General features: G+C 36.0%; 1 long non-coding RNA gene across 2 annotated transcripts in view; it reads right to left on the reverse strand.

The window, feature by feature from the left end:
- Nucleotides 1-720: 720 nt before the first annotated feature.
- LOC126930142 (uncharacterized) overlaps nucleotides 721-27,102 on the reverse strand; it is a 36,494-nt gene continuing 10,112 nt past the window's right edge. The window contains exons 2-4 of one of the 2 annotated variants that reach the window (XR_007717469.1): nucleotides 20,687-20,763; nucleotides 8,427-8,553; nucleotides 721-1,315 (exon numbers count right to left, since the gene is read on the reverse strand). This is a non-coding gene — a long non-coding RNA (uncharacterized LOC126930142). The remainder of the gene's footprint in view (nucleotides 1,316-8,426; nucleotides 8,554-20,686; nucleotides 20,764-27,102) is intronic. The other variant, XR_007717468.1, reaches the window with a different exon arrangement.

Here is a 27,102-nt window from a genome sequence, read left to right on the forward strand (position 1 = left end):
GGGAAGTCATTGTGCTTAAAGATACCAGCACTAGTTGTGACACTACTTTATATATATATATATATATATATATGAGACTAAACAGAATATGTGTTTGAAATCCTTCTTGCTTTATGGCCTACCTGAAGGATGTACTTAGAGACATCCAACTTATACCGGATTTTCAAATTGCTAACTAGTTTATAATGCAGAACTAATCCAAATAAAACAATATTCTTTGAAAGTAGAACTAAATTTATATTTAAAACATTTGTTCTTCTCATCCTGTTCTATTACATATTGCTGTCCCTAAGCTATACTAGTGCTATTACTTCTCCAAATGTATCCAGTCTAATGTATCCAGACTTGTACAGGAATTAATGCTACTTGGTTTATCCAAATCATTGCAGGCAGTCTTTGAGTGAGTAAATATAGTTATATGGTAGAATTGAATGCATAATAGAAAAAGTAGCTTTGACCCCCCCAAAAAATCCAAAAGGTGGTGAATAAGTTTGTTATCTGTGGAAAGGGTATCCCCAATTTTGACTTTATAGCTCTTTCCTGATTTTTAAATATATTAACAGCAGGGAAAGACCTTGAAATAATAATATACTTAGGTAAAACAAAATAAACCAGAAAGCTAATTAATACGTTATTGGCTTCTTTTTATTAGTATATAAGCACAATATTTTTCTTTTAAGTTTTATTTAGGTATACTTTACATAAAAGAATTTACCCATTTTAAGTATACAATTCAATGATTTTTAGTAAACTTACATGAATTGTGCAACCAGCATCATAATCCAATTTTAGACCATTTTCATTACCCCGAAAATACCCCTCATGCTGATTTGCAGCCATATCCTGTTCTCATTTGGCATTACTTTTTATCCTGAAAAATAATAAAATATTATAGGCAATATCCAACTTACTGACGTTGTTCTAAAATTCAATTTTTACTCACATATTTGAAACTTGACATGACAAAAGGAACTTGTATATTTTTGGGGGAATGGTATTATTTAGAGTACAGTCCAAACACCTGTAACAAAATGATCCAAAGTCAAATGTCTTAATGAAGATAAAAATTTTATTTCTCTCTAGTGTAAGAGGTAAGGAGTCTGTTCTGCTAGGGGAGTTCTGCTATCTTCAACACATGGTTTCCATCTTCTACTTTAAAGGCAAAGCTCCAGTTTCTTCATTTGCTGGCCAAAGAGGAATGGGGAGGAGAGTCAGAGGATTGAAAGCTGATCTCCTAACGGACAGGACTTGCACACATCATTTCTCCCAAGGGAATGTGGCAGAAATGGTGGTGTCCGACTAAAAGTAGAAGGTTCTGTTATGAGAGAGGAAAAAATAGACAATAATGAACAAATCGTTTCTTCCACAGGTACCTAGGTTATATAAACTTTACAAATTTTATTTTAAGGATTGGTTTCCTAAATTAATCTTTGCCTTCTCCAGTGTCTCTTGGGCACTTAATAAAATTATTTTAACTACATTTAAAAGTAAAAGCAGACTAAAAAAAGATATTTATGTACATGTTATCTATCTATGATATGAAAAGAGAAGCTGGCATGTCACAATGCTTTTATTGGGGTTTTTAAATTTAACTATGAGTAGGAAAAACAAAAAACGTTTGATAAAGTCAACAACTGAGGATCACAAAAAGAGGTAAATGGAAGATAAGTTGAATCCCCAAAATCTCCATGTTAACTACTATATAGGGTTACCTCTTCATGAAATTGGGGATTTTTGCAAGTGACTTTAAGATGAGCAGAGATGTTGGCAATTAAAAATATATATTCACATTTATATAGAAAGCATTGTTTCAAATCAGATATGTAATTTATTAGAATACACAGCCTGTGCTGATAAAGATGGTTAGCTCCAAGCATTTTGGGGAAAAAATTAGTCTAATTTTCAGATGAAAGTTGAGAAATTTTATGTGTATATATTATATATATTTCATATATACATTTTAATGTGATATATATGTGATATATATATTTTAATGTGATATATTTCACATATATCACATTTATATGACATGATATATATCACATATCACATTATATATTACATTATATGTTGTATATAATATATATATCATATTGCTTAAACTCATTTTAAAAATCAACCTTTACTAAAGTATAAAACGTGACTGTCCCAAAGATATATTTATAATTCTTTTAGTTATCTAGTACTTAAGAAACATTTACTATGGAAAAAACACTATTCTATATCTGGTTTGTACAACATTGAATAAAATAAAGTCCCTAATCTCAGGTATATCTATTTAAAAGGGAATAGGCCGAAAAGAAAAGCAAACAACAATTCAGAGGAGACTCATGAAAATATGTCCAACATATCACATTATTTAGAGATAGGCAGGGAATTAAGATTCAATGGTGTGATGGTGGGCTGCCTTAGATTGGGTAGTCAAAGGGCTCCTCTCTGAGGAGATGATATTTAGTCTAAGATAAAGTTATGTGAAATTCAGGCAGAAGATTATTGCAGGCAGAAGAAAGACTAATGCAAAGGTTCCGAGGGCAGAACAAGCCTAATATACTCAAAGAGGAAGAAGATCAGTCTGCTTGAAGTATAGTTTTAGGAGGAAAAATATCTCAAGATGATACAAGATCTGGGTGTTGATATAGCTTTGTAAGGTGAGAATATTGTTAATTGTAAGGCAAGTGTAAGGCAAATTTTAACTCTACACACAGAAGCTAAAACATTGAATGGTACTGAGCAAGACAATGAAATGTCTTATTTTGTGTAAGACTGTTTTACCTTCTGTGTTAAATACCTGGAGGGGGAGGTAATGGGGTTTGGTAGCAAAGGGAAATCAAGGCTAATGATGCAGTCCTAGATGAGAAGTAACATTGACTTGGGCAAGGGCAGTACTTTTGGAGTAGAAAAAAAAAATTGTGTCATCAGGTATGAAATATGTTTTGGGGAGTTAAGTGAACAAATCTTGAAGATGGGATGGAGATTTGAGGGAGAGAAAATGAAGGAAAGAGAGGGATCAAGAATGATTGGAAAATATTTTTGATATTTTCATTATACGACTGTGAAAAACACGAGGAACCAGTTTGCAAGTCAAGAATTAAAAGTTAATGGGAGCCAAGTAAAAATTGAGATAAATTTTAGTAGATACCTACATAAAAGTATTAGAGCAGGCCTTGATGTACAAGTCTGCTGTTCAGATGAGCAATCAAGTCAAAAGGGATAGATTTGGAAGTCATTGGCCTGCAGATGCCACCACAGCCATGGGACTTTAGGTTATTTGAGACTGCATAGGGAGAGAAAAGGGTCCAATTCAGACAAAGCTTTTGGGGTTCCAACATTTAGAAGACAACAACTAGAGGAAGAGGATTTTACAAAGAAGATTGCGTTAAAGCATCCGATGCAGGCAGGAGTAAAGTTAAAAACCTGCAGTTCCTGTCTGTGTTAAATGCTGCCAGAAAGGAAACACTGAATTTAATAATGTGGAAGGAAGCCCGATGACTTCAGGGAAAGATTCTTGTAGGCAGCATTCGGATGGAAGCCTAACTGCAATGGGTAAAGGGCCATTTTTCATATAAAAACAGAGTCATTTTTTCCCCCCAGAATTGTTTTCTAGTAGATACAATTGAAAGCTGAAATGGTAGTTATACTACCATTTTATGTTGGAGGAAGTGGCAAGAGAGTGACAACATCTGGTTGAAGAACCAGAATTCCAATTTATTCACTGATTTTCATACTTCCCTACCCTTGGATTTATAGATAAAGGAAATAATGCTTATGGACATTTCTCAAGATAAGTTGGCGTAGATAAAGTTGTCACTACATAATTGAGAAAAAAAGATATATAAGAAATGAATTTCTAATGAAGAGTACATAATTATCATTTTAAAACTAGAATGTGGAGTACCTATTGCATACGATATATAATTTTTGAAAAGGAAAGTTTTACATAAATGGATTCTCAAAATAATATAACAAGCAAAATAATCTTAACTTTTCTTAGTTTAATTCGGTTCAGCAAACAATTTTTAAATATCTGCCGTGTTATGAAAATCAAATTGGAGGTGTGATAGAGAAGGTAAAAACAAAAGAAAAAACAAAACAGCAAAACAAAACCAAACAAGCTATGTCTACTTAAAAACTTTTTGTAGAGAAACATAAATGGAAAAATGTGATGATGTTTAAGAGCAAAAAGAGATTTGAAAATATAAATTATTTGGGGGATGAAGGTATCAGAATATCTTCAAAAAGCTGAGTTTTGGAAATAATATGTGCCTCCATGAAGATCTGGAGAAAGACCCAGAAGTAGGTCATGTACATAGATATGGATGTAAAAAGCATATGGTACCCTCGAGAAACTGTAAGCAGCTTGATATCACATGCATATTAAAGTATGAGTTCAAGTTCAAATAGGAGCCAATATCCATAACTGAGCATTAACCAAAGAAAAGAAAAAAAAAAAAAAAGCTAAATATCTCAAACCTTTCCAAATTTTGTCCAAACAAATTTTAGAATACAAATATTAATAGAAATCATATTATAATCCTTGGAGAACTGGTCAGGTCAAGAATGACACAGACCCTTCTAGTGTTTTGCTGTCTCCTGTTCTAAAGTCACCAACACATGATATTAAGCCGGTCAGCCAGCCATGCTACAAACATTAAAAAGTTTATTCTTATGATACTCCAGACAAAGTACAATCAGTTTTCAGGCAAATTCACTTTTAATGTTATCGATTATTGTTTCATAAATGTTTTTGCTCAGTTTCTCTGCCTCTTAAAGGAGAATCATTCATTATGTGAGAGAATTTCCTAAACATTGGCCATTAAAGTATTTATCAAAAAATCACATTTGGTCTTCATAGTCATCAGGAAGTTCCTTGAGAGAAAACCATAACTTTGGTTTTGAGTATTTAAGCCATCCTTACTCTCAGGCTCATGTGTAGCAAACACCAAATAAATAATCTTTTTCAAATACCATGAGGACATATCATGTTACAATGGTTATTTGAGCCACTAAATGATACTTTAATAAGAATAATTACAATATATTATACATAATGTCTATACGTACACAGTAAATTAAATTATAGATAATTTATATGATATATATGTATGCATATATATAATCTCAAAAAGTACCTGTTGATCCCTCTGCTCTCAGGGTAGCTAGACACCTAATCTTTCATGCTTCAGATTTCTTAAGTATGAGTCAGAGGAGACACTGTCCACTGTGCCTATCAAACTACAGGAGACACGTTAAGCTAAGTAGTCTTCTTAAAGTTTCAATGCAACTGTAGAGTGAGAAGCACCAACCTCCCTCTCACAGCATTCTCTAAAGAAATCGCTGCCTAATCAAAACCCTGCCAGTTTTATGCCCTTATTGTGAAAAGAGCTAAGAGTTAGAAATCCATTTCTCTAAACTGCCTTTTGCATGATTGTCTCTCACCTCACTTTAGAATGTTGACATCAATCATCTTGTGGCCTCAGCAGAAACTGAGGCTAAGATCAATTTATTTTAACATATGGTGACTCATATTTTATTCTTTATCTTCAGTTTTTTCTTCATTCAACTGAAGTTTAGATGATTACTTTGATGAGATTCTGTTTGAAACCCTAAAGGAAATTTTATGAACTTTGCAGTTTCTTTTTAAAATTATTGATAAGAAGGTTTTAAAAAAACTATTTTGTGCTTTACAGTAAGATAAATTAAAAACAGTTTTACATTTCACCTCACTCTTTTGACTTGCAGGCCTCAAAACAATGTGGAATTAATTGAGGTTTTATTATGCCTAGTAGTGGAGATAAATGGCACAATAAGCTTTCCTTTTAAATACAAATCAAATAATCATAGTTTAAGGATTCTATATCCATAAAAGATCATAGACTCTACACTAACCACTTAACTTTAAGAAAAAAATCTTACGATCTTTAAATTACTTGTTAAACATTATGAAACTGATTAATATTAGAATCTATTTACTTACAAAACTCTCTCCATTCCATCATGATATTCAGTATTTGTACAAAACTACAAATGAAACTCAGTAATCATTAAAAAGTGCCAAATGTTTGCATTAACTCGCCCGCTTTTCTAGATGGACCATTTAAAAATAAGTAATATTCAAGTGCCTCAAAAATGTCAGTAATTATACTTCGTGACAAACAATTGTAATCTCAATTTACAAATGTTTGCTGAGGTAGGTTATCCGTTACTTAATTAATGCCCTTCCTATTTTTGGATATGCATACTACATTATTTGTCTCTGTAGGATAAAATTCCCTCTCACTTTCCCAAATTGTTTCTTTTCCACTAGTAGAGTGTCTAGGTGTCATTATTAGTGTTGATGAATTTCGAACAGTGTCTCGATGGGAATTTCCATCATGATTTGCCTGGCCTCTCTGACTCCCTTAGACCCATGCATTCACTCCAGGGCAAGAGAGGAGAAATGAGAAAACACGGGATCAGGTCTGCCACTGTGTTTCCATTAACCTGAGTGGTCCCTTCACAACCTCGGAAGTGCAGAGAGTGAATAATGGCCCAAGTGGGGCACGACAGATCGATTTCATAATTTTTACACACTGTTTCTCCTCAGTTCTAACTGGCTATTGATTGGATGAGCTGGAGATGGGTAGTGCCTCTGGGACCTTAGAAGTACTCAGAGGAACTTCTCTCCCTCCTCAGCAACAACTCCAGGCTCTTGTAGCCATTCACTTTACAGAGGAGAGTAAGAAAAAACTCAACCATGAAGTCATCTCAAGAGAAATTAATTTCACCCTGCAATGGGAAAGTGAACTCACTTTAATACCTATTTAGCTTTCAGATGATTCCAATCATATATTTAAACTAAAGAAAGCAAGCAGTATTCACATAGGTGAATAATGTTTTAAAGTGAGTAGGGTTTTCATAAGATCGTTTGATCTAATCTCTTTACCTAATAGATGTGAACACTGAAGCACAGAGTTATTAATTCATTTACCCCAAGACTTGGGGTAACTTGGAATAAACTTGGTTTCCTCATCTTCTTTCTAGTGGCCTCTATTCTCGGAAATGTTTTCTTCTAACAGAGAGCCACAGAGAGACAGTCTCCATTCTTGCTTTGGATCTGTTAATGTCATAACACCTAAAATCAATGTAGGCACCAATTCCCAGTGGCATCCTATGAACGTCAGACTGGAAAAATGAAAAGAATGCAGGACCTTGATACTATGGAACCAATATTCCAATATAGAAGCTTGCCCTACATCTGGAATTTCTGCTTTCAAAGATCAGAAACTTCTATAACGTTTAAGAGAGTTGAAGTCAAGATTTCTTTTCTTTTCAGCTTAAATAAGACTGACTAAAAATTCTTCTCAACCTTATCCCTTCCTGATTTCTTCCAATGGAGGAGCCATTCAGGCTTCTGCAAGGAAAATACATTGGCTATACTAGTTCAAGAAACTAAAAGCAGTTGTGAGGATAGCATGGTCACCTAATATCTACTGCTGAAGTAGAGGGGAAGAAATCTAGAAAAAGTAGCACAAGAAATTCTTCTGGGATGAGATTCTTCTAGGATGAAAGCCCTGGAGACATTCATTCCGTGGGATTGCTAGTTTACAACACAAAGTCATGTGAGGGTCAGTAGACTTGTGTAGAGGACTACGTGCTGGCAAAGGAGACGTTCTGCTCTTGCAAACGAAGCAGGGTGTTCCTCCCCTGCAAACAGGGAGGACAAAGGAGCCAGCTGTAAACAGCAGACCCTGGGGACTTGTTTATGTGTAAACATCTTAAAAATCCAGAAAGGGAAAGGTCAGAAAAACAACAATGTGTCTTGTGACTTGGCAACATTCCACAAACGACTGTATAAAATAAAGCAGAGTGCGCTATTCGGGGCGGCCGCCATGTTTGTCTTGTCTTATGTTGTCTTGTGTGTTCATTCCTTTGTTTAGGAAACATGCAGACCCCAACAGACTTGTAATAAGTTCTTCTAAGTCAGTAGTTCTCAACAAGAGATAATTTTGTTCCCTGGAAATTTGCCCTGCCAGAGGACGATATTTAGATATGTTTTTAATTTACACAACTTGACTGAGGTGCTACTGCCAACTAATGGGTAGAGGACAGGGATGCTATAAACACAAGAATGCCCCAACAACAAAGAAATTATATAGCCAGACATACTAATAATTCTCAGAATAAGAAATGCTGCCTTAAGTCACTTCCTACTTACATGGATTTTAGCCATCCTATTATTTTCAAATATCTTGTATTCTACCCAACAAATTATTAATTCAGATAAAAATGGTTTGAGCAAAGAGTTTTGTTTTTGATTATTACAGGAAAGTTTCAGATTTGTAACGTTTGATTTTCTGACATCATAGAGTAGATCATAAGGCTGTCAGAAGCCTTTGGAAAAGGTCCATGAGACACTGAAGGCCACCATTAGAACTTGGAACATATACCTATAGTCCAAGCTACTTTGAAGCCTGAGATACAAGGATCACTTGAGTCCAGGAGTTCAGGATTGCAGAAAGCTGCGATCACACCACCACTGTATTCCAGCCCGGGCAACTGAGCAAGAACCTGTCTCTGAAAACAAACAAACAAAAAATATTGGGGGCAGTGGTTTGCCTCTTTGGTATTTAATTTATTTTTTAATGATGCAGTTTTTTTTGTAAATGAGAATATTGTAATTCCTTGCTCTCTTGGCAAATTGATGGATCATGTGACTGGTTCTTTCCAGTTGGCTACGGACAGATAGGTTGTAGCATTAAATTGCTGGTTAGAGGCTTCTCAACTTTCTCTTTGTCCTGGTGCCCTGACTGGCAACCTTCTGCATATCAGCCTTTTAAATTCCATACTGACTGTGACTTAAGCAAGTTTGTTTGTTATAATGTTTCAAGCAACTAAAACATGAGTTGTGTGTTATTTCAACCTAATCTAGATTTTTATAACAATGATTTTTATTAAAGCTTTAAAATGGGTCATTTTAAGTAAAAATTGCAACTCAGTTGAAAAGTGGGCAAGTTCCTATAAGTTAAAAATCTAAAAAAAAAGAAAGAAAAACAAGAAAAAACCTGTATTTAATTCCCTCTGGATATCAGGTAATTTGCCTGCTCTCATTGCACAGATTATGATTCATTATTAATTATGCAACCAAACAAATGCTAGGCACTGGTACAATTGCCTAGTTATAGGTGCCATAACTTTTATAGGCACTGCTTGCTAAAGCTCAAAGCTTTAAGTTCCACTGGATGAGACATGTTATCTGCTGTGTTCACTGTGATTAGCCTAGTATCTGCTAGCAGTGGTCAGCAGGTTGGAGTCCCAAGTACTTGTCCAGCATCTAGGAAGAATGAGGTATGCAGACAACTGGAGGGTGAGCAAAGTGGAGAGGAGCTTTACTGAGCAACAGAACAGCTCTCAGGAGACTAGAAGTGTGTCACTCCTTTCTGCAGGCAGGTCCATCCAACATCTGTCTGAGTCTGACTGAGTCTGGAGAGTTTTTATGAGCTCAGAAGGGTGAAAGTCAGTGCTAATTTGTCCACGGGTGGCCATGAGTGGGTCTGGAAAACACACTACCCAATTGGCTGAATGGTCATCGATGAAGTTCTTACTCTTGGCAGCAGACTTTGCCTGGAACTGGCAGCCCAGTCCCCAGACTTCAGGCGTTCCAAGGTGGGACTTTACCAGGGACCTGCCCCTTTCCACTCAGGAACCTGCCTGCCTCCTGCTGTCAATATGCCATCCATGGTGCCCAGGCTGGCATATTTGTGCCGAGGAGCCTCTGTATGCCTGTGCAGAGCCACCCTCAGCCTCCCCCTGCCCCCTACCAGCCTCCCTCCGGCACTCATCAGCAGTCTGGAGGGGACCAAAAGTGGCAGGGGACTATTGTGTCAGGCTGCCCTGAATCTGCGCACACCTGGCTGGGATGTAATAGTACCAAGCCTCTGCCACAACTTTGTTCCACCTGGGAGCAAGCTGTGGAAGCAGGGAGAGACCAGGCAGTGGGAGCAGGTACTTTCAAACCCAAGGAGCAAGGGGCTCCCTGAGCCCCTGAGAGTTCAGGGATGTCTGGGTCCAGAGCCCCGGCTAGACCAGCATGCACGCTCAGGTGTGGGGCTCCTGCCCTGCTGACTTAGTAGATGGCGGGGCTCCCACCTGTTCCTGGCCCCTGTTGACTCCATGGAGCAAGCAGCCCTGGTTGCACCTCCACTGCTGTAGCCAGCATCTTCACAGCAGCTGCTCCAGACAAGTCACCACTGCCATCAACATCATTTACTAAACTTGGAAAAACTAATATTGGTAGCAATGAGTATGTGTGTATAGACATGTTGGGGCACAGATTAAAACGCATCTGATCTCCCTTGACAGGGAATTAGATGGATGCATTCTATTGTATTTACATCTCTCCCTCTTTTTTTTCTTTTTCTTTTTTAAGTCAGAGTCTCGCACTTTCTCCCAGGCTGGAGTGCAGTGGCGTGATCTCGGCTTACTGCAACCTCCGCCTCACAGGTTCAAGCGATACTCCTGCCTCAGCCTCCCAGGTAGCTGGGATTACATGCATGAGCCACCACGCCTGGCCTACAGCTCTCTTACATGACATCGAATGTGCCCCAGGTGGATATTTGAAACACAGAGGATGGCTGTAAATAGTCAATGTTACAAAGAGAAGCAATGACAGTGTGGAGAGAGAAGAGGAAGTGTTTCTAAAAAGAGTGTCTAATTAGATATTAAAGCAAATGTTAAAACAGATATGTCTGGGTCTTAGGAAGTAGAAATTGGCTCTTATAATGGCTAAAATTATTGACAAGTTACAGAAGTGAACAGAGTTGTCATTACAGAGAATGCATGACCGAGCGTGAAAGTGGGAGGTGTTGACTCAGTTGGTGTCAGCCATCGGAGAAATAAAATGGCTTTTGGTCTTACTTCAGCAAATTGAGACTCTTAAATAAATTAACCCCAAAGAAAAACATACGGCCCTTGCTCATGAGATGCTTACATCTGGTAGAGTAAGAAAGACGAACATTTCAACATATCAGTGTGAGGCTGTGGGGACGCATTAGCTACAGGGGAGCATAAGAGTATTTATACTTAGACTGGAAGGATACAGGAGAATTTCCTGAGAAGACAGCATGGTGGAAACTAAAGTTTTAAGGATGAATAAGAGTTAGCCAGGCAAAGAATGTGGGAAGTGCATTCAGGGCAGTTAAGCAGCGTGAGTTAAAGCACAGAGCTGTGAAGCAGTATGGAGCATGAGGAAAACAGCAAGTCATTTGATTTCAAGTGCATGAAGTAAGAGGCAGGGCATGGCAGGAGTTAAGGTAAGAGATACATAGGACAGGGAGGGCTGCACAGTAGATAATAGCAAGGATTTTGCAGACAACAGGGTTCCACTGAAGGATTCTAAAGCAGGCAGGTGACATGATCAGATCACATTTTATTTTTAATTTTATTTAGTTTTATGTTATTTATTTATTTATTTGTTTTGAGACAGGGTCTTGCTCTGTCACCTGGGCTGGCATGCTGTGGCAGGATCTCAGTTAACTGCAGCCTCAGACTCCTGGACTCAAGTGATCCTCCCATCTCAGCCTCTGGAGTAGCTGGGAGAATAGGTGTGCACCACTACACCTAGCTAATTTTTTTTTTTGAGACCAAGTTTCACCCTAGTTGCCCTGGCTGGAGTGCAATGGTGCGATCTTGGCTCACTGCACCCTCCGCCTCCCAGGTTCAAGAGATTCTCCTGCCTCAGCCTCCTGAGTAGCTGGGATTACAGGCATGCTCCACCATGCCCAGCTAATTTTGTATTTTTAGTAGAGACGGGGTTTCTCCATGTTGGTCAGGCTGCTCTCGAACTCCCAACCTTAGGTGATCTGCCTGCCTCAGACTTCCAAAGTGCTGGGATTACAGGTGTGAGCCACCACACTTGGCCCAATTTTTGTATTTTTTGAGATGGGGTTTCACCATGTTGCTCAGGCTGGCCTCAAACTCCTGGACTCAAGCAGTCCTCCAGCCTCGGCCTCCCAAAGTGCTGGGATTACAGGTACGAGTCACCACACCTGGCCAGGTCTTACTTTATTTGGGATATTAATGGTAACTTTGTAAGATTGGAGGAAGAAATTCACAGGCAAAGACAACAATTAGCACCCATTAGTTAAGTTAGGAATGAGGAGGATCTAAACGAGGAGAATGACAGCATGGTTTGAGGAAAGGTTGTATATGTGTAAACAACTTAGTGATAAATTTAGTAGGAGAAAGCCGGGCGCGGTGGCTCACGCCTGTAATCCCAGCACTTTGGGAGGCCGAGGCGGGCAGATCACAAGTTCAGGAGATCGAGACAATCCTGGCTAACACGGTGAAACCCCGTCTCTACTAAAAATACAAAAAATGAGCCGGGCGCAGTGGCGTGCGCCTGTAGTCCCAGCTACTCGGGAGGCTGGGGCAGGAGAATGGCGTGAACCCAGGAGGCGGAGCTTGCAGTGAGCCAGGATCGCGCCACTGCACTCCAGCTTGGGCGACAGAGCAAGACTCCGTCTCCAAAAAAAAAAAAAAAAAAAAAAAAAAAAAAAAAAAAATTTAGTAGGAGATTACCTGGAAGTTGGAGTAAGGAAAAGAAAATGTGATATTTACAGCCCGTATTTATATTTGGCCAATGGTTTTATGAAAGGCAAGTATTACGGGGGCAGGAACAATTAATGGGGAAAAACAAACATGACAATTTTGAGACAGTTTTGAAAATATTTAGCAGGCAGTTGGATGTGGATATCTGAACTTCAGTGGAGATATTGGCACTAGAAATATACAAAGGGGAGTCATAAACATTAGTTTGTAGCTAAAACTAGAAAATTGGAAAAGGCACCTCCATGGAGTGTGTGTGGAGTAAGAATAACCAGAGATCAATGTTGACAACATTTAAGGAGTGGGCAGAAGGGGAGAACTCATTGGAGATTGAGGGGAAAAAAGTCAAAAAATCTTGTTTCTTGATTACAAAAACAAACAAAAAACAAAAACAGACTGGTATTGCCACTGTTCTAGTAGGTTAAGATTTTTTTTTTAATTCCAGTGGGTAATTAGGAAATCATTGGCTACTCTGATAAAATAGTTTCAGGGAAATGATAGAGACAGTAAAAAAGTTACAGCTATTAAAAAATGGAAGTAAGGAAAAAGTATCTTATTTCAAGAAAAGTGGAGGTAAAGGGAAAAGAGGAATCGACAAAAATAAGAGAATTTAACTTTCAAATAAATGTATTTCTAATTCTATTATTTCCTGGGATAAGGGATTGCTTAGAAAGATTATATGTGTTTGAAAGCAAGGGTAAAGCCAAGGAAAAGGAAAAACCATGGTAAGGGAAGAAAAAATTGCAACGGATGAAACAAAACTCTGAAGGACATTTAGAAAATAAAGAACAGATGTCTGCTTGTTCGTTGGTCATAAAGAAGAGAAGTATATAATCCTCTCAGAAGGTAAGAGTGGATATAGAAAATCAGAAGGCGAGGCGGACAGAAGAGCCAATAGTTCACGTTTTATAAAATCAAATTCCCTAATAATATAGAAGTTTGTTTATTAAGAGTAAGGATGAGAGAATGGAGAAACCTTGAGAATAAAGGTAGAACAATTGCTGAAAGAAGTAGACAGAACAAGTGACCAAGAAGGCCAAAGACCTGAGAAATTGACTAGGATGGAATATACAAATTTATGGACATATGAATGTTTAAATGATGGCATTTCTATAGCAGTGTCAAGCCTCTGCATTAGAGTAGAGAAAGTGGATAATGGAATTAACTCAATATTGAAATTGTATCTGTCAGATGTCTGTAAAGGTAAGGATGCAAGGTATTGAGGTTATTGAGAAAATAGTTCAGATGATAAGCAACAGGACCCAGGCTGAGAAGGGAATACATCAAGCCTTGAAATGTCTAGCTCAGCTGAAAGAAGGGAGGTGGGGTGGAATCTGGAACTGGTTGTTTCTGTAAAGTTGTTTATGGCCAGAGTAGTGAGAGTGATCAAGACAGGAGGTTGTGCTTAAAACCGGAAGCATCAGTGCTTAAAGCTTGCGACAGCAGCACTTAAGGTTCAGATGTAGACAGATTTAAGTTCAACTTCAATGTAAGGCTATTGGCTTGATGAGTTAGGTGATTTTGTGCCCGTTTTATGACAAAGCAAATGATTTGGAGAGGTTAAATAATTTGTTTATGTTTAAACCACTAGTGGGTATGAGAGCTGGGATTTGATCACAGGTTTTCTGACTTCAGAGCTTCTGTACTTTTATTAGTCCATATTGTCCTCCACAATTTGGCTTCTCAAGTAATGAAATAGGGATGCATTTTTGCTTATTCAAGTTTTTACTGTTTAAATTTATAAAAGAATCCATATAATGTTGAAAATCATTTGTTCTATTTACTTTGTTTTGTTTATAACTGTGAATATTCCTGCTTGGTTGTTTTGTACTTAAGTGTTTGATTTGGGAACATCTTCAAAGATTTTAGTGTCCTTTTCATTTTGAAGATATTTGGCCTAATAACATCTTGTTCATAAAACTATGTTTAGCCCACCAATAAGTTTAAATTGGTTTCAGAATTACATATAGTTAAGTAAGATATCAAAAGCAAGTAATTTTGATTTAAATTATGTAATAGCATAGATATGTTTATTTATATTTTTCCAAAAGTCTTGTTTAACTGAGTTACTCAAAGCTTTTCTTGTAGAGTGCCTACTGGTGCTTTATAAAATCACAGGCATCAAATTAATGAGTCCATCCAACTTTCTAGATAATTAGAATGCCCCTCAGCTTAACAGCATAGGGCTGAATCAGAACTATTTTACTCAAGAAGGTGTGAAACTTGTTTTCCTAAGTGGCAAAATAAAAAGTTATTAATAGCTATGCTAACAGTCACATTCAGTTTAACTGATTTTTTAAAAGTCATTTTTTAGTCTAATCTCCAATGACTTTGAACATAGTTTCCCAAATGTCATGTTCTTGCATTATACCCTTGCATTAAGTTTAGGATTAGTTTTTCTTGTGAGCACCATACTTCAAAAACAGAAATATTAAATATATATCAAATGTGGTCTTGTTTGTGGCATTCTAATATTAACTGATGATTTTTATAGCATTGATTTCATATGGCAATGTTTGTTTTTAATTAATTTAGGTGCTGTGTTCTCAGTAAAAGTAACTCATTAGAAAAATGTTCTGAAACCTAGTTGATATTTATTCACTTTTGCAGAGGGTTTTTAGCCAAAACGCATTCTGTAACTTAAATAAACTTCTTTATATTATAAATTACATCATGTATAAAGAGAAAATGCAAAAACATGGTTAACTTTTACATATTAGGTCATTAAAAATCCATTCTTGCCTTCCTGCCCATTACTACATCTTTTTTCAGACCTGTCACCCATTTCATTTAAGCACTTAGCCCTCTTCTAATGAATGAATTGGCATTTCATATTACCTTATTATCCTATAAAACAAAATGCGTACTCAATAACATTAATGGTAATTTCTCATAAAGACACATTATCGATCCGGGAGCTACCTGTAAGCATTGAAAATTGCAGCCTGCACACAGAGCCTTTCACATCTGGGTCTGAAGAATTAAAGAAAAATTAAATTTGACAGCAGTAAATTCACAGGCACAATCTAGGCTCCAATTTATATGCAAAATGAAATGCTTTATGAAAATTTCTTCTATTTTCTCATGGAGATTTGGGAAAAAGATTTCACTAGATGCTTCTTTCTTTAATATCCCTCTACTTAAATATTATACTGCAGTCACTGCAGACTCTCTTTGATGTATAAATAATCAAGTTAAATTATGTGCAGCAAGGAGACTAGTGCTCTGCCATTCTTATTTTACAAAGTAATTTCTACCCTAGAGGGTCAAATTTCCCTGACAAATTCTTAATTACTATGTTGCAACAGAAGCAGAATCTATTTGTGCATAAATCCTGGGCATTCCCACGTGGCAAGTAACTAATATTACCAACCATTTCACTTGGCCTGTTCACTGAACTCCATAATTAGATAATACTTTTGATGATGGTACATTTGAAGTCTTAATCCATTTAATTTTTTATGAGTTTTTTTTTAATTTTAATAGGGATATGTTAGTGACCACTGCCTATTTAAAAATCATTAAAATTCTGTCCACAGCAGTAATAAAGATTAAAGATCACTAATATGGCATTCATAACCTTGCTGGTTTTCCAGAAATCCAGGGCTTAAGGTAAATGTTAAAGGTCATTTAATATGTTAGTCACTAATTATAATCCTGGGTAATAGGTTCCTTTTCTAATTATCATGGTATAAAAGTTCTATTGTTTGGGTCTGTGCTTCTCATTTTTGTATTTAGCTTTTTTTTGGGATAAGTAATCCTGGAATTAAGCTCCTGAACATTGATGAAAGTAGGTAATGCTTGATGATTAACTGGATAAATGCTTATATTTGAATGCTGTATGATATCTTGCCTTGAAGTTACTTACAAAAGATGCAGCATCTTTTTTTTTTTTTTTCTAGGAATAAGTTCAGGGAAAAGGTCATTGTAAGATTAATGCACCCATATTTTAATATCAAACGATGACATATTTGACTACAGCCTTTCCATACCCATGCCAAAACATTAAGAAGAAAGCTTAAACAACCTGAAACAAGAGGAAGATATTTCTAAAAAGTGGACTAGATTTGGTCTCTTAACCTAATAACAAAAGTGCAAAGTTCTCCATTTCCCTTTGCAATACATCGCTCACTCCTTATATAAACACACTTACATACACAGGCATACACATACATCTCGCATGTATGTGTACGGTAGCTTCCTGAAGAAATCACAAGCTGCCTTCTCAGCGAGTATCCTGGGATCATGATAAGCTAAAGCCATGATGGATGAATTGTAACCTGTGAGTATATTGGCCAGTATATTTCACCAAATTCAGACTATCTTGTCATTTTCCACTTAGCTTTATATTGGTTTTGAAAGTATTACATATCATCTGCTTATAAAATGTCTACATTTTCAGTTATTTCATTAACATGTATTTTTTTCATATTTCAAACATTATTTTCATGTTCTACCTCTTCAGTGATTCATATATACTTCAATCTTTGGATTTGTCCTTGCAAGGAATCTTTAACGAGTCACTAATACAATGTTAATTGTGTCTTAGGTTGTTAGAACTTGTAAAAAGCTTTAAGAATGTTTTATAAGAGCCCTATCAGTTATACCTTGATTAATTAATTCATAATTATCTATTGAGTATTTGCTGTGCTCCAGACACTTAAAGATTCTTGCTATCATGAAACTTTTATTCCACTGACAGGAGACATACAATAGACAGAATAAATAAATTTACCTCTGTCTTGACCTTTCTGTCTATGGTATATATATAGATATTATATATTAGTATCTATAGATACTAATGATAAAAACTTTAAAATACTACAAGAAAGAGAAAAACTGAAGAGTACTATGGGAATTGACGATTAGGAATCAGAAAAAGGGTTGCTACTTTACTTCGAGTGATCTTAGAAGGACTCATTGAGAAAGTGACATTTGACCAAAGATTGGCGAGCATTACTCAAGGGTATCAGGCATCCCAGGAAGAGCAGGCAAGTACAAAGACTCTGAGGCAAGAGTGTGCTTGGCTTGTTTGAGGAAAAATGTGAAAGTGAGTGTGGTTGGAAAGAAGGAAGGAAAGGTAGAGTATTTGCATATTTGTTCACAAAAGTATGGGGATCCAGGTTAAATGTTACCTTTAGGCTCTTGCAGACTTTGATCTTTTTAAATTTGTGAGATGAAGGCCATATGAATATTTCAAATAAGAAGGGACATAAGTCCACTTAGGTTTAAAAATTATAACTCTGACGTCTGGACTTAAAAATCTGCTAATGGAGTTAAAGAATGAAGCAGAGAGACTAGTTAAGGAGCTTTAAATAAAGATCATCCCATCAAAAGATGAGCGTGGATTGAATCGGGATCATTTTGGATATTGAAAGCCAAATTTTATATGTTTTGAAATTAAAATAATTTGATAACTGATCAGATATGAGAGAAAGAAAAGTGTCAATAATGACACTAGAATTTTGTTTTTAGCAACATGGGTCTCATTTGTGAACTCAATAAATGCATTTGCAGCATATTGTAGAGTCAAACACCTGAAAGAAGGTGATTGAAGCAAAAATGGGAGGAGTTTTTCTTTTAAAGTTAAGAAAAAACAATGGAGTAACAGCTAAAGGAAAATATAGATTTAGAAAATTTTCTTTTTAATATGGAAGAAATTACAGTATATATGTACAAGATATGCTTATAAGATAATCCAGTACAGAGGGAAATTTAACAGTCACTTGAAACTATTGTTTATGACTTTAAACTGAGACAGTGAGCCATGTCCAGGTTCAGAGTACCAGAGAATACAATTAAACTTGATTAGAGTTTTGCAAGGAGAGAATAATAAAATGAAAGAAAGGCACAATTATTGGCAATGTTTGCACAAAATGGTATGTAAGAATGTAGAATTTAGACTGTGTAAGGAGGGTGGTGAGGGTAGGACAATGCACACACATAAGTGCCGTTAATAACTATGATAGATATCCCTTTTATACTTGGGGGAATGGAATACATGAATGATAAGTCAACCATCACTTCCACTTGGAGGGCTTTCTTAGAAAGGGGCTAGTAATAAGACTGGGGAAATTACAAGAACTCATAAAATTGAGTGTGGAAGCACAGCGTTAAACACCAGGAAAAGAGAAAAGTGGAAAAGCAACTGTAGGTACAAGAGTGCTACAACAGACTCCCCAAAAATGAATACTATGAATTTTGCTTCCCCAACTGAGATCACAAAATTAATAAAAAGACAAGAGATAGCTGATGCTGGAGGTTGGGTTTACCCAGGGCTGGCTCCATGTTTGTGACCTGTGTAGGTACATGGGATCACATGCTAAGTGCTAAGAATGGCCTTGCATTTGGTTCAATCCTCTGCTGCTGCAGTCTTGAGACTTTTAATATTTTGGAACATGGGTGTTTTGGTAGCATTCTGCAAAAGGCAGGATAGGTTTAGATGTTGACACATGCACCGACAGAGTATGAGAATGTATTAATCTCATTATGGGCGTTTCTGGGGACAGGAGGGTAGACTCCCAAGCAGGTTCAAAATGGCTTGAGTGAATAAGGGGAATATGACTTTGGTTTCTGTTGTGATTCAGACATGCTGGGAGGAGAGCCTCTGCATAGGAGCTCGGTTTGCGTGGTTTGATCATTCTCATCTGGTGACAAGGAAGGGAGTGAGAGCTTTCTTACGGACTTGTCCCACTATAGGGCTTGAAAGCTGTGAGTAATTAAACATAAAAATATGCAGTCAGATGCTTTATTAAAAGGGGTCCCTGGGATTCCTCCTTGCACTGGCCCCACAGATGATGTAGTTGGTCCTGATGTTATGGAAGCAGATTCTGAGACACAGTTTGGGATGCAAGATGTATACTAGGGAGTAACTGCTGTGAAGGGCAGAGAGGAATTCAAAATAGAAGGAAGGAAAGGTCCAACTGCTATACATTCATTCACCCATTACCAGCATTCCCTAGATGGGGCCATATGGCCACACATGTATATGCCCATGTGCTTGTCGGATACAGAACTGCACACATCTCTAAGCTGGGAAGCAAATTATTTTCTGAAGAAGGACCTTGGCAGACTCAACTCTACATCTCCTGGAGTTGGATATATTCAATATCTTGAAATGTGTCATAGGTTTCAGATGCAAATTGAAATAGTTTTTAGGGGGTAAATTAATTATAAATAGGTCTGAAATAAATGCTTTAGAGGCATCCAAATTAACTGGGCACCAGATGGGTCACAGGATTTATTGTCAAACAAGTGGCATTCAGATTTCTCTCCATCAATTATCAGATATGTGACTTACTAGATATAAAAACTCTAGTCTCTTTGAATGTGAATTTTTTAAAGATAATACTGTTACAAATTGATATTTTTTGAGGAATAGCATTTGAAATAACTGTTGAAAAGTTTCATATAAATATTAGTCATTTTTCTCATTAAAAGCACCAAACCATGAACTTTGTAACTTAGGGTGACCAAAAGTCTTTTTTTTTTTTTTTCCAGTAGAAGAGAGTTTTCTAATTTGAGTTGATTATATCTAACTGTGTTTTGCCCTTCCTGTTAGTAACCTCCTCTTTAAGAGTAAACTGTTAGTCATGCCAAAAGTATCACACCCATCAATAATTACTGACTAGTATATCTGTTTTATTTAACAAATTTAACCAAGTTATCTCATGATCCTCAATAGAAAAAAAAAAATAAAGTTTTAAATTGGTCAGTGCATGTTTCTTACTCATTGTAGTGTTTTAACAAGGAGTTACTGGTATCTTACATAAGATATGAACATTTTATTTTTCTCAAATTATATTAAGGAGGATGCTTTAGGTTTAACTTCTTGTTTTTATAATGTCATTTAAGAATTTTACAGAGCTTCTTGAGGTTAAATCCATGTGTATTCAGTATTTTCTGCAGCTTAGCATTTTTATATTTATATTAAAAATAAAAACATGAAGAAAGTTTGAATCTTCACTCAGGTCACCAGTGGTAAAATAGAGTCGCAATTTAGTTAGCACATATAGCACTCCAGTACCTCAAGTACATATAGCACAGGCCTTTAGTTCAGGTTAGAAACTCTTCTTTTAGTAAGTAGAAAATGAAATAAACAAACCTCAGTTTTGAATGTTTAAAGTCTGAAGCTTGCTCCAAATTCTTTTATAAATCAGGCTGTGTAATCTCATGATGTTTCTGGAAGTTGAAAAGAAAGATTTATTTCAACAAAATATTGTATGTATTTCTTTCAGGTTCCCATTCTTAAATTGAAGTCTTAGATAAGGCTGGATGTTTAAAATTAAAATGGTTTCATCACTTCAAATTCTGCTGCTGTTCTTTAAAAAAAAAAAAAAAAAAAAACTAGTTAATGTCATACAGACAAACCCTGCCCCAATTACACAGGAACAGATTTGAAACAGCTCAGAGTATAATTAGAGATAAAAGGTGTGTATATTTGTATTTATGTGGGATTGGAAATGCTAAATAAAACTGTATACATACACTTGAAGGGAATCTTTAATAAGAAAATGACCACTTTAGAACCTGGTCCTGGACTAGTTTTTCTGTTTACATTTTGGTTATTTTAAAACTCATGAAAATAAAGGAAACATTTAGTTCAGCAATATTTTGAAGTAAGCTAAAATCTTATTTGAGTATCCAATACCACAGTGCAAATATATTCAAAAATGTCAAGAGAAAAATAACATCAGCAACAAAAATTTACTGTTTTTCTCAATCCCTCCTTCTTTTTGCCCTCTGTTACTACTGTGATAGACGTCCTATTTCATCAATATTGAGAAATGTAAAATGTCAATGTCTTAGTCTTCTTTGTGATGCTATAATAGAATGCCATGGGCTGGATAATTTATAAAGAAAAGAAACGTATTTTTTACAGTTCTGAATGCTGAGAAGTTCGAGGTTAAGGGACCCAGATCTGGTGAGAGCCTTTTTGCTGTGTTATCCTGCAGCAGAAGGTGAAGTGCAAGAGAGTTTGGGGGAGAGCAAGAGAACCAGAGGGGACCAAACTGGCTTATCAGAATCTACTCTTGAGATAATGACATTAATCCCTTTATGAGAGCAGAGACCTTATGACCTAATCAATTCCTATGATGCCACACCTCCCAACACTTGCACTGGGGATTAAGTTTCTAAAACATGAATTTTGGGAGACACATTTTAACCATAGCAATCATGTTATTAAATTAAAATCGTAAAAATTATACCTTTCTGGAGTGTCTTTTCCATTGAAAATCTTGCACAAAATACTAATTTTACAAATGAAAAAAATTTTTATATTTATATATGGCCTTGATTAGGTCTAAAAATGTACACCTTGATGAGAAAGAGACAGAGACAGAGAGAGAGAGAAAGAAAATCATTAAAGATGGGCAGAGGCTGGGCACAGTGGCTTATGCCTGCAGTCCCAGAGCTTTGTAAAGCTAAAGTTGGTGAATTGCTTGAGTCCAGGTATTGGAGACCCACCTGTGCAACATGACAAAACTCCATCTCTATAGAAAAATACAAAAATTAGTCAGGCAGGGTGGCATATGTCTGTAGTTCCAGCTACTCAGGAGGTGAAGGTGGAGGATCACTTGAGCCTGGGGAAGTGGAGTCTGCAGTGAGCCATGATCGTGCCTCTTGCCACTGCTCTCTAGTCTCATCTACAGAGTGAGACGCTATCAAGAAAGGAAAGGAAAGGGAAATGGAAGAAAAGAGAAAGGAAGAGAGGAGAGGAGAGGAGGGGAGAGGAGAGGAGGGAAGGAAGGAAGGAAGGCTCAAAAGAATTAAAATTGTATTCACTTTGATGCTCAAAGAAAAGTTGGCCCTATTATCAATTATCTCAACTTAAAACTTACCATGAAACATATAGTCTATCCCTTCATAGCTGTTAAAAAGATTTAAAGTCATAATCACAGCACTTGAAAAGAACAATGCATTCATTTTTGCTAATCTGATATCTTAAAATAGACTATCATAAAAATCACTGCAGAAAGATGAGAATCTATTTTTAAATTCTTCCTGGAATAAAATGGTCTATCTTCCTCAGTTTATCAGTCCTGACCAAGAAGAGAAAGACTCTCTAATACTAAATCAAATTTTTAATTCTGCTATTTAATCACATACTTTTAAGATGACTCTTAGTGAGAATGGGAACTCACTTCCCTCAAATCCTAGAAGTTTTCTTTCAACTTTCCATTCTCTTTCTCTAAGGCATTTACTCAAAGCATGGTCCTTGGACAAGTTGCATTAAAACTATCTTTGGGAGGCCGAGGCAGGAGGATTATCTGAGGTCAGGAGTTGGAGATGAGCCTGACCAATATGGTGAAACCCCATCTCTACTAAAAATACAAAAATTGGCCGACTATGGTGGTGGGCACCTGTAGTCCCAGCTACTTGGGAGGCTGAGAAAGGAAAACTGTTTGAACACATCAGGTGGAGGTTGCAGTGAGCTGAGATCATGCCACTGTACTTCAGCCTGGGTGACAGAGTGAGACTCCATCTCAAAAAATAAAATAAAATAAAGTAAAATAAAATAAAGTAAAATAAAATAAAATACAGATACCTGTAGATCAGTATATCTAGAGGAGATGACAGAAAAACTATTTTTATTTTCAAGTAGCTAATTAAGAGATATTAATGTTGAAAACCACTTTGTCCTTCTTATGAATTTGACCTAATCCTTTCATAATGATAACTATAATTTTAGCTTGAATTCTCATCAGAAAATTCACCTCTATAAACAATGTTTCATACTCTCATCCAACCCACATAGAATAATTTCATCAAGACTGTTTAAAATTGACATTCACCATATGGATCTATAGTCATTCAACAAGTCCAACACATATTTATTGAGAGATTTTGCCTACTGTTATAAAAAGAAATTAAATAGTAAAACAAAGAAACAAAAAATCATAAGTTTCCTCATGGGCCTATTTAATAATTAATAAGGGAGAGTACAGACAATAAATTAAGCAATACCCAAATTATATGTGAAGGTAAAAGGAATAAAGGATAGTGGGAGTAAGGAAAAAGGTTTCTATGTAAAATAGAACAGTTAGGGAGCAATCACTTTTTTTTTGAATTTTTGAGTAAAAATTTGAAAGAGATGGGAAAAGAGCATCTGCAAGAGAAATAACAGCCATTACAAAGGCCCTCAGTGGGAAGTCTGCCTGATGTGCTTAAGAAACAACAACAGTGGAGAGAGTGGAAGGAGCAAAGCCATAGAGAAATAGGCGATGCAGTTAGAGAGGTAGTGAGAGGCCAGATCGTGTAGGGCCTTGACGGAGATGCAGAGCAACTGGAAGGTGTTAAGCAAAAGAATGACCTGGTTTCAAGGCTCATAGCTTTAAAAGCAACCTCTCCTCCATCAGTGCCCAAATTTATAAATTCAACTGTATCTATTTTCCCAATCTTCAAATTTTTGTCCAGAGATGCGTTGACATCTCCACTTGGATGCTTAATATGCTTCTAAGAGTTAAAGTGTCCAGAACTGAACTCCTGCCCATCTTTTTCCTCCTTAAATTTTCTTCTCCTTGGTCTTTCCTTCTCAGTTAGAGACAACTCTATTCTATTTGCTCAGGCCACTCATTCTTTTTGTTGACACCTCTTACACTTGACAACATTCACCAGATACTTCAGCAGATCCTGTTGGCTCTACCTTAACATTACAGACCAAAATCAATGACGTAAACATTTTTCAACACTTACGCTACTGCCACTCTCACACAGACACACAATGAACTGGTTTCACTAAGTTTGAATGACTTTGTGTCGTTGTTCTGCAGTGAACAGATTTTAGAAGGAGCAAGGATGAAAGCAGGAAGACAAAGTTATTGCAATAATACTTGGGGAAAAGGATGGTGGCTATGACCAGGGTAGTGAGTAGTAATCATATTCTGGGTATATTTTAAAGGTAGATTCAATAGCAGTTTTTGACTAGTTGCATATGATATATGAGGAGGAAGAGTTGTTATTTCTTCAAGGCATTTTGGCCTTAACTAGAACCAAACAGTCTTTGCATTGAGACAAGAAACACTATAGATGGAGCAAGTTTGTGAATATACATAAAATTTCAACATGCAAAGTTTGGGAATTCTATGACACATTCAATGGAAATATTAAGTAATCAGGTAGATATAGGGGTCTTCAATTCAAGTGAGATGTTCAAGTTATACCACATGGGTGGCATTTAAATGTTTCATACTGGGTGAAGTTAAGAGGAGAAAGAAAATTAACGTAAGGAAATTCTCTGAAAAATTCTAATTGAAGAGTTTGGTGCTAAAGCAGGGAGTGGAAACTCTGATCTCCTGGTTCCAATGCTGTTTGTAGAATAAGATATGGACTGAAAATTCACAATTGGATTTATGAATGTGGAAGAATCAGTGACTTTGATGCAAGTAGTTTCAATAAATTGAGAAATAAAAGTGATAACCTTATTAGAGAGAATTTAAGAAGAAACGGAAAAAAAAACCCCTATCTTTCAAACATATCCACTTGCCTTGCTCAATTTTGCCCTTCTCATGTCATTTAATTAACAGCCTATACATTTTCAAATTTTTCTTCTTCTATTCATGTAGGTCACTTTTACTTGAAATATTAAATATAAATATACACTTTACATGCTTATTTATTGAAGCAATTAACAGTCCACATTGTTAGCAACATTGTTGCTATTGGGGACCTTGATAAACTCTGTCAAATGTTGCCTAAGAAGAAAGGATTTTTTAAAATAAATTTTACTCAGGTAGTCTGATGCACTCTTACTTGCAAATAACATTTTTGAAAACTCAGCATGACATGTCGGCAGACTAGGATAACTTATATGTTACTTTGTTTCATTTAATGCTTTTTAATTTTATAATCTCTACAATAACGAAATGCGATATGTCCAAAACGAAGCACATTTTCTGCCACAAACCGCCTTTCCCTGATTGATCTTATACTACTAATGGAAGTATTGTAACACCTCAAAATGTACAAGTGTCTAGAAGCTTTTTAAGTTGGATAAAACAATCCAAGTGCCTTTTGGGATCCTAAAAATACATATGGATATCAACATATAACAATAACGTGTTTAAAATAATGTCTTTGCGTCATCAGTGCAATATATCAATTCTATTAAAAATGTAGTAATTGATCATCTTTAAAATTATTCCATTCTTAGTAATTAAAATACATTTTAAAGAGCAAAAGTGTAAACTCTTAGGTATCTAGAATTCTCAGTCCTAAGAATAAAACACTTCCAAGCATTATCTTGCCTGAGACTACAGATTAAATTTGCTAGTAACTTAAATAATAAAATTCTATTCAAATATTCAGAGACATGTCCACATTTATTATTTCAACTGTTTGATTTTCCTCTGGGTACATGTATTAATTAATTAATGTGCTGCCCTTCTTATGTGATGACTTTCTTAGAAAAGGTAAAATTATTAATAAAAAATATTTCCTTTGCTTTAGCATATTTAGGGCAAAGACCAAATGCTTGAGATATTTAAACTTACTTGTTTATGGCAAGCCTAAAAGAGCAGAAAATGTGTCCCAGATGCACTATGTAAGTTAAAACTTGAGAAAGCAGTTCTTGCCCATAATATTTGGGCAAGAAAGAAATGCACACATACACACAAATTTTCTTAAAGTCCTGTTCCTTTTAACAATGAGATAAGAGAAAAATATCATAAAATACGAACAACAGCATTAATAAGTTGAGTAAAATCAGGGTTTCCAAATGAATATAAATGTCACAAACCATCTAAGGAAAGAAAACGTGCTGGCTTAATCTAAAAAAACTGAAGAATTGCATCCCTCATTGGAAAAAAAAAAAAAAAAAAACTATATTAGTAAAAGTCTGGGGGCCAGAGGATATGCTTTAGTAATCTGTAATGAGTTATTGATTTTATAGACCATCATCATGAATTGAAATAATTCTCATTTGGAAAACTCTAGAACCTGTGATTTGGGGTAAGCTATATCTTCTATTGTTCATCACCTTAACACTGTAGGAACCTTCTTCACAGAGATATGAACCCGGTTGACTTACCTATTAGGCATTGTAGGTACTGTAGATCATCAAAGAAAATGTTATGGTGTAACATTAATATATTATTATTGCAACTGTAGTGTAAAATATAATTTCGAATATGCTTTTAATAGAAGGGGCATACAAAGTCAAAAGTGAGTAGGGCCCACAGAAGTGCTAATGCAGCCCTAGATTTTGAATCAAATGACATATACCAACCTGTATATTATTTTATTACCAGAAGATGGTGAAAATTTCTCCCTCCTTTGCTAGAAGTAAAGTTAAGCCCCTTTGCCTTGCATTCTCAAGGAAACCAAAAGGTGAAAGTAGATTTTGAGATAATATTACTGAATTCCTCTCATTTGGAAAGTTTTCACCCGTGTTTTTGAAAGGCTAGTAGGCCAATAGCCACAGAGACTTTACCTTGAAAATTGTAGAGACAGAGAAAGAAATTTATTCTCCCCATGCCAGAGAGTAAACAATGTGAAATATGCAAAGATCAGACGTTTTGG

Source organism: Macaca thibetana, chromosome 11 (genome assembly GCF_024542745.1).
Source record: "Macaca thibetana thibetana isolate TM-01 chromosome 11, ASM2454274v1, whole genome shotgun sequence".
Classification (NCBI taxonomy): Eukaryota; Metazoa; Chordata; class Mammalia; order Primates; family Cercopithecidae; genus Macaca; species Macaca thibetana.